Source organism: Podarcis pityusensis, assembly GCF_964106645.2.
Source record: "Podarcis pityusensis genome assembly, chromosome: 8".
NCBI classification, from domain to species: domain Eukaryota; kingdom Metazoa; phylum Chordata; class Lepidosauria; order Squamata; family Lacertidae; genus Podarcis; species Podarcis pityusensis.
Genome location: NC_138033.1, coordinates 20,686,973 through 20,699,985, shown reverse-complemented (window position 1 = coordinate 20,699,985; position 13,013 = coordinate 20,686,973).

Below are 13,013 nucleotides of genomic sequence, written 5' to 3'. Positions count from 1 at the left end.
ATAAAGAAGGCTGATCGCCGAAGAATTGATGCTTTTGAATTATGGTGCTGGAGGAGACTCTTGAGAGTCCCATGGACTGCAAGAAGATCAAACCTATCCATTCTGAGGGAAATCAGCCCTGAGTGCTCACTGGAAGGACAGATCGTGAAGCTGAGGCTCCAATACTTTGGCCACCTCATGAGAAGAGAAAACTCCCTGGAAAAGATCTTGATGCTGGGAAAGATTGAGAGCACAAGGAGAAGGGGATGACAGAGGACGAGATGGTTGGACTTTGTTCTCGAAGCTACAAACATGAGTTTGGCCAAACTGCGGGAGGTAGTGGAAGACAGAAGTGCCTGGCGTGCTCTGGTCCATGGGATCACGAAGAGTCGGACACGACTAAATGACTAAACAACAAGCTGAGTCCCAGGACAAAGATGGTTTGAGCACATGATGCCTATCCTGGCCCAACTACACAGGCTGCCATTTACCTTCCAGGCCCAATTCAATGAAAGTGCTGGTTTTGACCTATAAAGCCTTAAATGGCTCAGGACCACAATACCACGAGGACTGCCTCTCCCATATGAACTGATCCAGTTCCTGCAATCATCATCTGAGGCCCTCCTTCGTGTGCTTCCTCCAAGAGAGCTCTGGAGGGTGGCAACATAAGAAAGGGCCTTTTCTGTGGTGGCTCCCCATTTGTGAAATGCTCTCCCCAGGAAGGCTCAACTGGCACCTTCATGACATATTTTTAGGCATTAGGCAAAACCATTCTTCTTCTCTCAGGTCTTTGGCTTTTTAATGGGAGGGGGAGTTATAAGTTATTGTTATTGTTTGTTAGACAGCATCTAGAGAATGGATAGGTTTGATCTTCTTGCAGTCCATGGGACTCTCAAGAGTCTCCTCCAGCACCATAATTCAAAAGCATCAATTCTTCGGTGATCAGCCTTCTTTATGGTCCAGCTCTCACTTCCATACATCACTACTGGGAAAACCATAGCTTTTACTATACGGACCTTTGTTGGCAAGGTGATGTCTCTACTTTTTAAGATGCTGTCTAGGTTTGTCATTGCTTTTCTCCCAAGAAGCAGGCGTCTTTTAACTTCGTAACTGCGGTCACCATCTGCAGTGATCATGGAGCCCAAGAAAGTAAAATCTCTCACTGCCTCCATTTCTTCCCCTTCTATTTGCCAGGAGGTGATGGGACCAGTGGCCATGATCTTCGTTTTTTTTATATCTTACACCAAATCAGACCAATTAATCACTAGACCAGATGCATTCCCCCCTTTGACAAGTTCTTCTTCCCTGGGGGGGGGGGGGGGGGACCGCTTTCAAATCCTTCTTTCTTTCCCCAGACACTGTACCCTCTTTCTGCATTAGTACAGCTTGCCTTGCGAGAGGATGTGATAATGCTACATTGCTAAGAGATGTGCGTCTTCTGCCACAAATAAATTGCTTATTCATTTCAAAGGGCTGGAGCTCCCCGTGCAGTGCAACTTGACTGTATTGTTGCATCACCGTTTTAATGAGCCTATGGATTCTTCATCCTGAGAGAGTGTCTCCGGGACTCTCCTGTGTATCAATTTACCTGCAAGTAAGCTGAACAGGTATTGGCATGCCTAGAGGTTTGCAAATTACCCGAGCGCTGTCAGCAAAAGTTTACAGCTAACATTGCTGGCCTCTCATTTGCAAGGAGAAGGAGAGGAAGAAAAAGTCTTAGGAGAGCCACCAAAGAAATAGATGATAATTATTCTGGACACAACCCTCAAGGCACTTAAGGACTGTTCACACCACAACCTGAGCTTTGGGAAAAGGCAAGAGCATCTTTGATGCAGGCCAATATCACAGGTGCATAACACAACCTTCCCTTTCCTGCAACAAGTGTTTTTTAACTAGAGTGTTTGAAGGTGCCTCTTTGTCGCTTGTGAATTTTGACAGTAAAGTACTTTTTTTCCTCCAGAAGAGACAATTACCCTTTTAGGGGTTACTTGGGAAGGGAGCAAGCCAAGGCTCCTCCAGACCACCTATTTATTCAGAATTAACCTGTATTTTCTTGCACATAGCTTACATGAAGGATAGAGTATATCTCATCTTTGCTGAGCATTCATTTTGATTTGTTTGCAGGGAGGCTACACAACAATAATCATTCATCCTGATTTGCTTGTGTGATCTTTCCATTAATCATTTGTTCATCCCAGACTTTTCAATGCATTTCCTCATCACTTTCCAAACTGCAAAAACTGTTTGTTCTTTTAAAGTGGACTTGTTCTGCCACTGCCCATATTACGGAGCACTTCTTGGCGCAAACCCAAAGGTCCAGTGTGCACATGAATCCCTCCTGCAAAAATACTGACAGTCTGGAGGTGACCCCAGATTCCCTCATGATAAAGTCTTGGATCTTGTGAGATCAGGTGTTTTAGAACTGCAATTCAGATAGGGAGAGGCAAATCTATCAACTGTGGGTTCTCATCGTTTCTCATTTTTGCAATCTCAATTTCAGTTCTTCACATTTCCATATCATGATTTTTTTTATAAAAAAAAAGTCATGAAAATGAACCAGCATTTTAGTGTGAATTTCTCCTAATATGCACCTATTCATATGCATTTTGCCTAATATGCACATTTTTTTGCAGAACAATTTATATCATCATCATCATCATCATTATCCCATCCTTCACCCCAAGTCCCAGGGAAGATTACAACAATTAAAACACAATGTTACAAACAGCTTACAATCACAGTGTCGCCAGAATCAAAAGCCAGAGTAAAATCCTCAGCACTCTCTGGAAGCTGAATAATGTATGTGCCAGGCACATCTCTATGGGGAGTGAATTCCATAACTTGGGGGCTGCCACAGAGAAGGCCCTCTCCTGAGCCACACACCCCCATAGCTGTCAACTTTTCCCTTTTCTTGCGAGGAATCCTATTCGGAATAAAAGAATGTCCCTTAAAAAAGGGGGAAAGTTGACAGCTATGCCCCCCCCCCCCGAGCTTCTGAGGGCAGTGGAGCAACCAGTATTTTTTGTATATACAGTGGTACCTCGGGTCCGGAGGTCCGTTCTTAACCTGAAACTGTTCTTAACCTGAAGCGCCACTTTAGCTAATGGGGCCTCCTGCTGCTGCCACGCCGCTGCCTCGTGATTTCTGTTCTCATCCTGAAGCAAAGTTCTTAACCTGAGGTACTATTTCTGGGTTAGCGGAGTCTGTAACCTGAAGCGTATGTAACCCGAGGTACCACTGTAATTTCAACTAGTATATGCTTTTTGCACACTTTACACTAGCATTTAGGTTTTTCTGCATGCTGCTTGGGCTGCATTGCAAAATTTGGAGCGTTTCAAAGGATGGTTGCATTTTGGTTCTCGAATTGTTTCGGGAAGTGTGAATGCAAAAGGAAGCTAATTGCTCCCCCAACCTTACGCTCTGACCCATACCTGTGGGCCGAGTGTTGCAGTGCCAGACAAGCCCATCATGCCTTTTTCATCTGTGTCACGTTATAAGGCTCTCTCTCTCTCTCTCTCTCTCTCTCTCTCTCTCTCTCTCTCCTGTCCCTCTATGGCATCAGCACAGCCAATGCAGAGAGGCTCCTTCCTGCTGCTGCTAATAGAAACACATGGTGCCTTTATGCAAAAGCTCCTTCTCATTCCTAGTAATGACATTGGCAGTGGCAGCTCCCGTCTCCTCCTGCTGCCTGGCTCCCCTTCCAAGCCCCCTTGTCATTTCCCTTCCCTTTATCGACAGCTTTTAATGGGATGAGTCTTTTTGCCAGCAGTTACAATCCAATGTGTTCACAGCGGCTGTCAAAGACACCCTGGCTGCATAAAGAGCTTCCCATGTGGTCTCACAGTTAAAAACATATATACACGCAACAGACACAACTGTCACCGACACACGAGAATCATCATTAGCGCTTGATCTTTCCCAACACATGGGATGCGGCTCGGCGAGTTATTTCCATCTCACATCCTTTTTTTAGTCTTATGCTTTGTGTGCAAGTGTGTGCGTGTGTGTGTGCGCGTGTGTCTCTCATTTCCCCAACCTCATTGAAAAAGACAGCACAAAACTGGTGGGAGACTTCGTCAAAGCACAGAGAATGCCTTTGCTGTGATATGCTTGTAGTCAGGAATCGGCAAGCCCATTAGTACCCTACTCCCTGCTACCGCTACCCTCCGGAGAGTCTAAAGGCTGCCAAAGATAGAAGATTGAGAAGGCGAGAGGAGAAAGAATAGCTAAGGATTCAGAGAGTGCAAAAAGCAAAGCAAAGAAAGAAAAGGGAACATCAAACCAAACTTTCAGAGTCCAAGCGGCACCTAAGAGTCTATCAGGGATGCTCTCGGTAGTGATGGGCAGATTGATCTGTTTCTGATTCAGGCTACTCTTGAGAGTGTTCATTCATTTATTAGTTTGGTCTAGTCCAGTGCTTTTTTTTTCTGGGGGGACGCAGGGCATAGCTGTCAACTTTTCCCCTTTTTTAAGGGAAATTCCCTTATTCTGAATAGGATTCCTCACAAGAAAAGGGAAAAGTTGACAGCTATGACGCAGGGGGACTCATGCTCCTAAACATTTTGTGGATCTTTGTACTTTTGTCCATTTACTGTATGTATTTTGCCCGATTTGAACTATAAAGTGGTGATTTCATGGAGTCAAAATGAGAGTACCCCTAAACATTGTTTTAGAAAAAAAAAAGCACTGGTCTAGTCCATCTCCACATTAATCTGTGATTTAAAAAATAATAATAATCCACATGAAATACTTGTGTTTGAATGCTATTTCCCCACCACATAGGAACACAGGAAGCTGTGTTATACTGAGTCGGACCATTGGTCATAGAATCATAGAATTGTAGATCTGGAAGGGAACCAAAGTGTCATCTAGTCCAACCCCCTGCAATGCAGCTCCGTCTAGCTCAGTAGGTGGAGAGACATGGCTGGATCTGCTTACGTGGACAATACTTGCTGAAAGCAGGGCTGGACTCCCCACACATCAGCTGATGAAATGGGAATTCCATCCTGGCTGGTCACTATCTTGCCCTCCATCCCCATGGGCCACACCATTGTTCCATTCCAATGAAGGAGGAGGCACCCAAAGGAAAGAGGTGAGGGCTACATTCATGTGGGAGACATTGGTTGATAGCCTCAGCAGTGGTGGACTTTGGCAGTCATTCATAATATGGCACCCTGAGTGAGGCCAAAAATTGGTGTCCCAAAATGGATCTTCTCAGTTATGGATCTTCTCAGTTTTGCACCCTCTTGGCTTGATGCCCTGTTTGGGGGAACCAGCCACAGTGCCCCAAATCTGGGGCTGCCTTCGAGGGAGCAGGCTGCCCATAAAAGGTGGCCCCTCCTATGAGTGCTCCATTCTTCTCCTCTCTTCAACATCCTGTCCTCACTCCCTTTGTGGGGTTTGCCAGTTGCCATTCAGGGCTAGGTAAGAATTTTGGGGGTGCATTCTGATTCGCTTTACGCACACCTTTTTTTTACCTGCTTCATACTGCTCTGATTTCCATAGGCTTGTGATGGGTTTGAGTTTTGATTTGGCTGTTGTATATTGGCATTCAGTCTGGGCAGGTAAGTGGTGTAGAGCAGGCATAGGCAAACTCGGCCCTCCAGATGTTTTGGGACTACAACTCCCATCATCCCTAGCTAACAGGACCAGTGGTCAGGGATGATGGGAATTGTAGTCCCAAAACATCTGGAGGGCTGAGTTTGCCTTTGCCTGGTGTTGAGCATGGTCAGTACCCAGGGCCATGCTGGTGTTGGAAGAGCGACAGTGTGGTTAACCAGTTTGAAACTGAAAGGTAAATCCTGTTAGTGTTAAAGTCAACTAGCTAAGATAGGGATGGATCGATGGAGGTGTTACTTAGCAACTAGACACAGTGGCATGTTTGCAACTGTGGTAAGTCTGATTGGCTATGTAGTTCGGAGGCAGTTTTCTTCTGTATGTTTGGTTGAGTGTCTCTCTGCTTTGTACAAGGTCTGCAGTAGTCAAAACCTCGCTGTTCCTTTCTCCTCAAAGAATGTTTTTTGTTCATTAAAGTGTTTTCAGGACTTTTCTCTATGGCCTCTGTGTTATTTTAAGTGACTTTGCTAACTGCTAGGTGGAGGGCACGTCACTAACCCCTACTGTTGATCAGGTGAGTTGTGAGATGGGTTGGTCTGTGCACTCAAAATCTGGCATGTGCCTCCTGCTGAATGTTATAGAGTGCAGGTGAGTAGCCCTGGTCAGTTCACAAGCCCATGGATTCCCTTTATGGGAGATTGTATTTGCCCTCCTATCACACCAACTTGGGTGATGGAGCTGATCTGGGGTGATTTATACCTGAGCAGCAAGTATGATATTTCTCTTTGCCTGTGTGGGGTTTTACTTGAACACATTTGTTGTGTGAGTTTGGTGCAAATTATTCCTTGTTGTATTTTAATAAATATAGCCTTCAACCTGTTCCTTTTACTGAGTCCTTATTCTGGTTGTGGGACAATTGTTATTGATTATCATTTATATGCCGTCCAATTAGCCACGTGCTCCGGGACAGCTCACAAATTCAAAAGCAACTAAATGGAAAATACATTCAGAGCTAAAACAGCCAGTACAAAAGAAATGATGGCAGTTCAAAGATCAACAAGAGACCAGCATAAAACTCTCATAAAGGAGCAAAGAACCAATAAAAGCCAGCACTAAAACCAACAAATATCTTATTAATGAGTTGATTTTGGTCATGCAGTGCAATCCTGGACATGTCTACCCAGAAATAGCTCTCACTCAGTTCAACGGGACTGACAATAAAGTAGGGATGGGCAACTCTGCTGATTTCAGTTTCTCTGTTTCTCATCCCCACCCCCAATCTTAAGTTCATCTATCCACATTTCCACTTCAGTTTGCGATTTTCTCTTTTTAATTGTTCTCATGTAAATCCACCAGCATATTAGTGCAAATTCCTCCCAATGTACACTCTTGTGTGTGCAGTTTGGCATAGAGCCTAGGACTTGCTGATCAGAAGGTCGGCGGTTCGAATCCCCACGACTGGGTGAGCTCCCGTTGCTCGGTCCCTGCTCCTGCCAACCTAGCAGTTCGAAAGCACGTCAAAGTGCAAGTAGATAAATAGGTACCCCTCCGGCGGGAAGGTAAACAGCGTTTTCGTGCGCTGCTCCGGTTCGCCAGAAGCGGCTTAGTCATGCTGGCCACATGACCCAGAAGCTGTACGCTGGCTCCCTCGGCCAATAAAGCGAGATGAGCGCCGCAACCCCAGAGTCGGTCACGACTGGACCTAATGGTCAGGGGTCCCTTTACCTTTACCTTACACATTTTTACAAAGTGATTTCCCCTAAAATAATGCTTTCTGTGTATTACTTGAGCTAATGTATGGACGCTTTACCCCCAGTGTATGATTTTGTGGGTAGAGATTACCTGGCTGGAGAACTGCACTACAGAATTGAGAGAAATGTGAATTTTGTAAGGTGTTTATGTTTCAGTTTTCATAGGATTTAAGAAAGTTCCTAGGTAGCTTCTCCGGTTCGGTTCTCCAAGGAGGTCCCATTCAGCCATATAAAAATGCAGCCTAACCTACCTCACATGGTTGCTGTGGAGATAAAAAGGGGGGAGTCGTGCAGAACTACTTGATGGAAAAGTGGGAATTAAATTAAAGAGGAGCGAGAACGTCCCAAGGCTGCAATCCTAAATGCATTTAATAGGGAGTAAGCCCTGTTGAATGCAACTTCTGAACAAACATATATAGGACTGTGTTGTTCAAGATTACTTTGAGAGACTTCTCTATTCGTTTCAAGTTTCCTGCTTCAAAGAAATCTCAGGTGCGAAGAGGTTGGCAACACAGCACTTCTGGGTAGAACACCCAGGAGCAACATCCCTGGCCAGGTATAAGGACTGGAGAGCCTTTAAAATAAAGACCTAGCCCTGTGTCTGGGGGGCTGCAATGGATGATCCTACCTGAGACTGTTCTGCACGCAGGCGAAAGAGCCTCAAGTCATTTAATTCCCTCCCTCATTCCCTGCAAACTCCCATTCAGGGTTCTAAGCGGACGTACATCCAACAGCTATGTAATAGGGAAATGCGGTATATATCATACTAGTTAGACACATATCCATTACTCTCAGCAGTGGCTAATCTTCAGCGCACGTATTTAATAATAGCTATTTATGTAACCTACGTTAACTACCCCTTTAAAAGGGAAATTGAATGCATATTTGAGAACCTTAATTCAAAGCAGTACTTAAAGAGCACTCTCTGAGCTGGGGTAATAGGGATTTACAGAGCCGGGTGTTTAAGTGCTTTGAAATAAAGGAGAGTTATTGCAAAGGGAACCTTTAGACAAAAAGGAGAAGGAGAGAGAGACCGACTCTGCGCTTCGAATGACTGTCACCAGCGAGGGATAGGAAGCTGGACTGACATGTGAGCTGGGGGCAAGGAGACTGCGGGAGTAAAGTCAAAGGTGCCCCACCAGGAAGAGACGCAGCTGAGTGCCAAGAGGAGACCCAAGAAGGTCCCCGGGTGTTGCAGAGTTGAGAGCGCGGCTTGGTCGTGCGGGGCTTCCCCCCAGGGATGGCGGTCAATCAGCTCTTCTGTTGCACTCCAACAACCTCAGCATGGGTCAAGCATGGCTCATAGGCACACAGGAAGCTGTCTTATGCCAAGTCAGGACAGCTGGTCCATCTAATTCAGTATTGTCTACACTGACTGGCAGGGGCTTTCCAGGAGCAGAACATGGGGGTTTGTGCATGACAAGCAGGTGCTCTACCACTGAGCTACATCTCTACCTCTTGGTTTCATTCCTGCCTTGCCTTAGCTTGACCTATGGCTAGGTTTCGGGTCTCAGCTCACCAGCCTGAGGTTCAATACCTCTGTTTTATATAGATTTGATCAGCTGAGATTTTGCCATGCAGATGCTGCTATCTGTTTCCGCTTGTCTTAATGATTTCTGTAAATTTCGGGTGTTGTCTTTTGTTACGTAAAGTCTGCCGATCAGGCACCTTGAATGTACTATGCAAAAAAGAAAAGAAAAGGGCAAGCTGTAATTATATAATAAATGCAAGAATCATAGAACTGTAGAGTTGGAAGGGACCCTGAGGAACATCTTGTCTAACCCCCTGCAATGCAGGAATATGCAGGCATTCCCATATGGGGATCAGAACCTGCAACCTGTGTATATATATATACCCATTGTTCAGCCTGGACACTGAGGTCTGGCTCCGAGGGTCTTCTGGCAGTTCCCTCATTGCAAGAAGTGAGGTTACAGAGAACTAGGCAGAGGGCCTTCTCGATAATGGCACCCTCCTAGCAGATGCTAAGGAGATAAGTAACTATACAACCTTTAGAAGATATCTGAAGGCAGCCCTGTATAGGGAAGTTTTTAATGTGCAATGTTTTATTACTCTTTTATATATGCTGGAAGCCACCCAGCTGGGGCAACCCAGTCAAATGGGCGGGGTGCAAATAATAAAATTATTATTATTATTATTATTATTATTATTATTAACCTTGGAAATAAACAAAGAATGGTCAGATAGGTAGGGATGAAAGCTATCATTTTATGGTTGGTCTCATCCTTTGCCAGTTAGTTAGTTCTTTATTGAAATGGGCAGCGTCAGCTTTGCACCAACGGCTTTCTCATTCACCATATATAGATCAACGTTTGCTTTTAGCTCCAGTCACAGTACCCAATCTGTTCTTCCTGATTCAAGGAAAACCCTAGAGCGAGCATAATAAAACACCTTGCCACATAGCTAAACAGAGTGTCTGTTTAATGGCCACCAAAGGTGCATTTTCCTTTTTGGAAAGGATCTATCATTGCAGCGAGTGTCAAGCCCTGCATCTTAGCTCCTTAGACCAAATCAAATATGGCATTCATGGGTTGGAGCAATGCCACGTCCCCAACACCTCAGGGATGGGGGTGGCGGCGGCGGGATAGATTTTAGATGGAGAGTGACTAAGTGCCTTTCAGTTATCAATAGTGCAAGCCTCAGGAGAACAGAGAGAGTTAATTAGGCTCAGCAAATCAACTTAGGGAACTTGCTCCTGGGGCCAATAAAATCTTCTGATACAACTGACCTTACCTCTGACATGCACACACCTGGACACCACACACACTTCTGATACACACAAATGAGGGCACCTTTTTGGTGTGGTGCTTCTAGGTGCCCTCCCTGCCTTCTCATCTTGCAGCCAAGGCTCAACAGAAGCAGGAGTGCCGAGTCAAAAGTACCTAATTCGATATTCCGCCCAGCTCCCCAGCTGATTGATTTATGGAGCACAAGATTAAGGACTGAAGCTGGTAAGAGGGAGCTTTGAACTGAATGAAATGGCAAAGAGGATTTATAATGGTGACTTAACAGTGTGTGCCGGCAGAACGGTGGGGCGGTTGGTAGGACTGTGCTGGTGGAGGTGGCCAGGGGGACAAAGTAGGGGAAAGGGGGCCCAGCCAGATTGCAGATTTTAGAAAGAAAAGAGGGCAAAGACACACACACACACACACACACACACACACTTCCACTATTGGGTTATAGGGCAGGTAATCCTCCTACCTTCCCCAGATGTAACTCTGAAGCTGTGTGTTCTGGGTCAAGTGAGCAGAGATCTGAATTAGATACATGGCTATCATAGCATTTGTTTAGGGACACTGGGTTGGCAAGATTTTGTGTGTGCGCGCGAAGCTGGTTTTGGGGAAAGGTTCTGAGGCAAGTTGTCCTTACAAGAAACTGCTTGTGTCTGTTTGAATCAGGGGTGTTAGGACCTGGCTATGTCAGATGGCAGTATCATCTTCTCCATGTTTACTTAGAGGCATTACTGTGTGCAAGGGTGCCGGTGACGCTGTGGTCTAAACCACTGAGCTTCTTGGGCTTGCTGATCGGAAGGTTGGCGGTTCGAATCCCCGCGACAGAGTGAGCTCCCGTTGCTCTGTCCCAGCTTCTGCCAACCTCGCCGTTCAAAAGCACACAGTGCAAGTAGATAAATAGGCACCACTGCAGTGGGAAGGTAAACGGTGTTTCTGTGCACTCTGGCTTCCGCCACAGTCCTCTGTGTGCCAGTAATGATTTAGTCATGCTGGCCACATGATCTGGAAAGCTATCTGTGAGCAAACACGGGCTTCCTCAGCAAGATGAGTGCCACACCCCATAGCTGCCTTTGCCTGGACTTAACCGTCCAGGGGTCCTTTACCTTTTATCTTTTTTTACCTATTACTGTGTCCAATGGTGCTTACTCCCAGGCAAGAAAGGATATTCTGACTAAACATCAGCAAGAATTTTCCAATAGGAAGAGCTGTTTGACAGTGGAACAGTCTCCCTTGGGAGACTATGGACTCTTCTTCCCTGGAGGTTTTTAAACAGAGGTTGGATGGACACCTGTCATTGATGCATTAGCTGAGATACCTGCATTGCAGGGGGTTGGATTAGATGACCCCTGGGGTCCCTTACAACTCTACAATTACATGAATCTATGAGTCTGAGTGCTGGAGGAGACTCTTGAGAGTCCCATGGACTGCAAGAAGATCAAACCTATCCATTCTGAAGGAAATCAGCCCTGAGTGCTCACTGGATGGACAGATCCTGAAGCTGAGGCTCCAATACTTTGGCCACCTCATGAGAAGAGAAGACTCCCTGGAAAAGACCCTGATGTTGGGAAAGATTGAGGGCACAAGGAGAAGGGGACGACAGAGGACGAGATGGTTGGACAGTGCTCTCGAAGCTACCAGCATGAGTCTGACCAAGCTGTGGGAGGCAGTGGAAGACAGGGGTGCCTGGCGTGCTCTGGTCCATGGGGTCACGAAGAGTCGGACACGACTAAATGACTAAACAACAACAACAACAACAACAACAACAACATGAGTCTGAGTCTCTATAGCAGAGGTGAGGAACCAGAGGTCCTTCAGATATTGCTGGGTAAGAACTCCCATCATCCCATGTTGTCCAAGGCTGATTGGAGATGGCAACCAACAACATCTGGAGGGCCGTAGATATCTAGAACCTGCCTGGTGTGAAGCGTCACAGTCTTACAGTGTCTTCATACATATCCTTATGTCAGCAGCAGATCCCAAAGGGATTAACTCTCAACAACTGGAAAGACCAAGTGACTTTGATGATGATGTTACTAAAGTCTCTGTTTCATGTTGATGTCAAAGGAGCCTCACCAACTTGGGGGACAACCAGTTACACTTCTGCAGATTATCTCATTGATCAGACTGTGATACAATGGTTTGGGCAATCCCTAAGGTACCTGTGCTGGTCCTATGGGTAGATCGAGAGGCGAGGTCCGAGTCCAGTCCGAGGTCGAAGGAGCAATATGGAGGCAGTCCGTAAAAGCTGAGGCTGGGTGCAGGGCAGGGTTCAGGCAGGAACTGGCGACCAACAACGTTGCTTCCGCAACTTGGGACTGGGGCTGGCTGGCTTTTATCTGCCCAAGGCATAGGGCAGCCCCGATCTTCAGGTGACTCACCTCTCCTGGCCTGGAGGTGAGCACTCCTTCTGCAGGAACTTAGTTCCCTCCGCCTCTCTGCCCTAAGCCTCTGCAGCCCAGGAGAGGCTGGAGGGTTATTGGACCCAGAGGCACCCTCAGCTTCCTCTCACAGGGCTGAGAGTGGAGCACCTGCAGGAAATGGGTCCTCCATCCCCTCAGGAGCCAGAGCAGACTCAGCTGGTGCCTGCACCTGAGGATCCAACACAGGTGAGGACCCTTCAGGCTCATGCCCCAACCCCGGCTCAGCTGGTTCTGGAGGCGGGAAATCCTGTGCAGGCTGGGATTCCTCAGGTTCAGCATCCGACTCTGAATCCCAGGCCATCACAGTACCTCTCAGTTGTTCAATTAATACAAGGACCTTGAACCTGTCTTGTTAGTAGATGGGCAGCCTGTGCTGATGTTGTAACAACAATGACACATGTTGTCAGCCAGTTGCCCCCTTCATCAATCTGGCCATCTCATTCCACACCAGTTGGAACTTCTCAACTTGGCTCAAGGGGAGCCCCACATAGAATGCATTGCAGTAATCCAGTCTTGAGGTTACCCCGCTGTTGAACCTCAGAGCACCACTGTCTTTG